Source organism: Calidris pugnax, unplaced genomic scaffold (genome assembly GCF_001431845.1).
Source record: "Calidris pugnax isolate Ruff unplaced genomic scaffold, ASM143184v1 scaffold31, whole genome shotgun sequence".
Taxonomy (NCBI): Eukaryota; Metazoa; Chordata; class Aves; order Charadriiformes; family Scolopacidae; genus Calidris; species Calidris pugnax.
The window spans coordinates 3,092,653-3,096,379 of record NW_015090786.1 but is presented as its reverse complement, the minus strand read 5'-3'; positions in this window follow the sequence as shown (position 1 = coordinate 3,096,379).

Genomic DNA, 3,727 nt, shown 5'->3' with positions numbered 1-3,727 from the left:
TGCCTTGTTTCTTTGTAGTTGTGTTGTATGTCTTTCATCATGCAAGATTGAAAAAGTTTTCCTTAGCAATCTCTTCCTCTTCTTTGAGGACTGTAGTCTGTTATTTCTCAGTAAGAATTCTAATATTTATTATGTTTTTTAATTCTAATGCTTTCTGTGACTTAACGATATATCAGTCGATTAAGTTGGTTACCTATCCTGGGTAGTGTTAATGAAATTATGTAAGCAAATGTTCAAAGTCCCTAAACAGAAGCTTAGATGTTTCCATTTCTCATAATGATTCTCAGGAATTGACTTCTTCAATCTAAAGTGTTTTTCTGAGGTTTAGCTGCTTTTATTGTAGAACAGTTTCTCTAAAGCTCCTTTTTGTAGAACAGATGGATGGTCTAGTTAGTAAAATACTAACTTTAGAAGCTTTTTTTTTTATTTAGCTAGCACATTACCAGTAGGATGCTTGCATTTGAATCTGAAAATTTAGTAGCCAGCATAATCCCATTCTTTTCTGTAAAGGTATCTTCTTGCCTGCAGTAACAGGAGTATTAATAATTTCTGTGGTAGGTGGTGGTCTCAGTAAATCAACTTTGGGAGTGTTGGGGGGATTTTCTGTTTGTTGGATGATAAAGTAGGGAAAAAGACTTTTATGTTCCTGTGGTAGAACCTGTAGAGTCAGCCTGACGTTCTGCGCCTGTAACAAGTTTTAGGCCCTATGGGAAGGGGGTGGGAAAAAAAAAAATAGGCTTGGGAATTGTCTGGGAGGAGCACACCCCAGCTGCTCTTACCTGAGGAGAGAAGCTCGATGGGAGCCAAGAATTGAGTAAGCATGTGCTAGTCTGAACTGTCCTGGAGGGAAGGCAGGCTGGCTGCAGACATCCCGGGTTCACCCGAGAGCCGTCGGGAGCGGCAGGTGGGACAGTGGCAGGAGATACTTGACTCTCAGGTGGTATCAGCTATGATCAGAGAGCAGGTAGGTTAACAGCGCTTGAGAGAGCGAGATCAGCCCTATTGCTGTAGCTGTTTTTTTCATGTTTAAAATAGTGATTTTTTTGTCTCTGCTGCTTCAGCTTCTGTAATGACTCATCTTAAATGGAGCCACTGAGAGGCATTGCTATGGAAAGTGAAGCTGGGCAGTCGCAGTGTTACAGCAGGTCAAGAGTGCCAGAAATGGGTTTATCTGACAAAGCTGACACTTTCACGCAGGTGCAAAGTGTTGGGAGCTGGGGTATCTTTAAATGCCAGCAATAAATATTACAAGTATTATAATAAAAGCATAAGAGCTGACCTGATTGTACTTCTGGGATTACATGCTAGAGAGAATGGTACATTCTCTTAGTTTCATTCCAAGAAATTTGAAGTGATTTAGGAATAAGCTGTCTGTCTTGCTTCTGAAAACCACAAAAAAATTAGAGCTCCCTGCTGCTCCATGTTGTGACACTTGATGACTTGCTCCGTCTGCAGCCTACCCTACCAAAATTCTTTGTTTTGAAGAACAGAGAACTCTGAACAGCTATAGCTTGTCACCTTGTGATAATGGGGAGAGATGAGCTACTGGCAGGTGCAATGCCGCAACAAAGTTTGTTTTCTCTGAATCTCACAATGCAGAGATTCATATGTATTGCTTTCCTGGTCTTGTATTTGCCTTAGTTTTACATCAGGTATGTAAGAGCTGTTTGGGCAAGTCTTACACGTCTCCAGGCAAAGGCCCCCAGAATTTATTTGCTTTTTATTGGTATTGATGACAAGATGATGCTGCTGCTTCTAACAGCCTAGGCTGTGGAGTCCTGGATGCTGTTCTGCACAAAAGAGGAGTCCTGGGTCTGAGGGAATGCAGTGTGTTCTGGCTGGAGTGGCATTTTTCCACAGAGGTTACTGATTTCATGCCTGGAGAGGTCACGGATTTATTTCACGGCTTAAGTAGAGAAATATTTTTTCCTATGCCAATTCTGGCTTGTGTATCTCCTATTCCTTCTGTAGCTGTTTACCATGATAGATAAGAATTTGTTCTAGAATATTCTGCTGTGGTTTCTTGCTGCTTCTGCACATCTGGAGAAGTACTCCGTTTACTCTTGAGTAGGAGAGGTCATAATTTGTTTTATGCACTTGGTTTGAAGAGCTAATAGAGCATGCGTAGAAGTCTGGCAGAGGGGAGAGAGAGTTTGTGAGTAGCAAGTGTCCCAAAGCAGCAATATGCTGTGGCCATTGGTTTTTGTGTTTCTTTTCATGCGTTTTTCTTTTTACTGAGCTTTTGCTGAGGCAGAAATATGCCCAGTGTGTAAAACCTTGAGGGGATCTGGCCATGTAATGCAGAAAAGGCCACCAACATGTAGCCAGGAAGGTGTATGTGGAACCCAATTGTGAATTGCTTTATGTGGCTCAAACCATAGTTGGTGAAACCAGTAATGTAACGTGGCCTTTTCTACAGTTACTGACTCATTTATCCATAATGATATTATGCACATGTCCTGAAGTACGTTCCTATACTGTATACTGCTAAAGATAAGTGTATATGATAGTTCTCAGAGGTGTATCTTACAGTTGCCATCTTCTGCAAAGAAAACTTAGGATTGCGTGTCTTCAGTGTTCCATGTTAAGAATTAAAATAAGGGCTTGATTGGGGTTGAACCCTAGTTCCTCAGAACCCCATCCAGGGTGCTTCTCTTAGTCTTTCTTAGAGGTGATGTAAATTTCCTAGATCTGCCTAGAGAATGTTTCTCTAACATATGGAAAAAGCTGCACATAGTTATTTATAGTGGTGTATTCTGTAGTAAGCTTTCTCTTTCCCTTCATCTGGAATGAGATTGAACTTACACCAGAGAAATGCCTGTCTTGTAAGAAAGAGCTATACCGGTGTAACTGCTTTCGCCATTAGGCAAGAGCTGGAAGAGTCTTGCTGTGTCTGGGAATGAGACACACCCTGGCCTGGGGAGCCCTTGCCCTCCCATCTCCCTTCCCCTTCCCAGCCTGAAAGGTTTTGTTCTGAGACGCTTTCAAGCTTCCCCTCCTCCCCAAAGTCCCCGCCGTTTCACACAGCTTGACTTCTTCCACACTTTTTGTCCTATTCCCATGCAAACAGTGAAATGTAATTATTTTTTGGTACAGAGGAAACGTGTAGCTAGTTTTTAGTATGGAAAACTAAGCTCTACAGATTCCACAATGCCTGGCAAGTGGCCTGTTTTAAATTGTACGGTAAGGACTAGTTAAGCATGTTTCCTCTCATTGAGAAGCTTCACAGAACAGCTTCCTGAGCCTTCTCCACGAATGTACAGGGCACGTCGTGGTACAGGCCCCGCTGGGGTAAAGGCTGTGTGTGGCTACAAGCGATGGCAGGGAATGGTCTCGGTGTTGTTTTGTGATGCGAAGGAAACCTTCTCTTCCACAGCTTCAGCCCTGGGCCTCCCTCTGTTCTTACAGCAGGGGCTGGGCTCCGCATCCCGCCCATCGTCTGTGGCACAGCGGCGGCCTTCTCGGCGATGCTTTGTCTGCGCCGGTACCTGCTGTTAGCATCGCCTTTAACATATATATATATTTTTTAAATTCTTTTTTAAGCCTTTTTTTGTAAAGTGAGCTTGTTCTCAGGCGGAGCCGCTGCTGCCGGCCTTGCACGGAGGACACACCTCTCCCTGAGAGGAGCCGCTCTGCCCTTCCTCCTCTTCCCGCCGGAACACCCCCGCGGGCGCTGCCCGCCCCTCGCCTCGCCTGGCCTCGCCTCGCCTCCCCCGGGCCCGCCCCG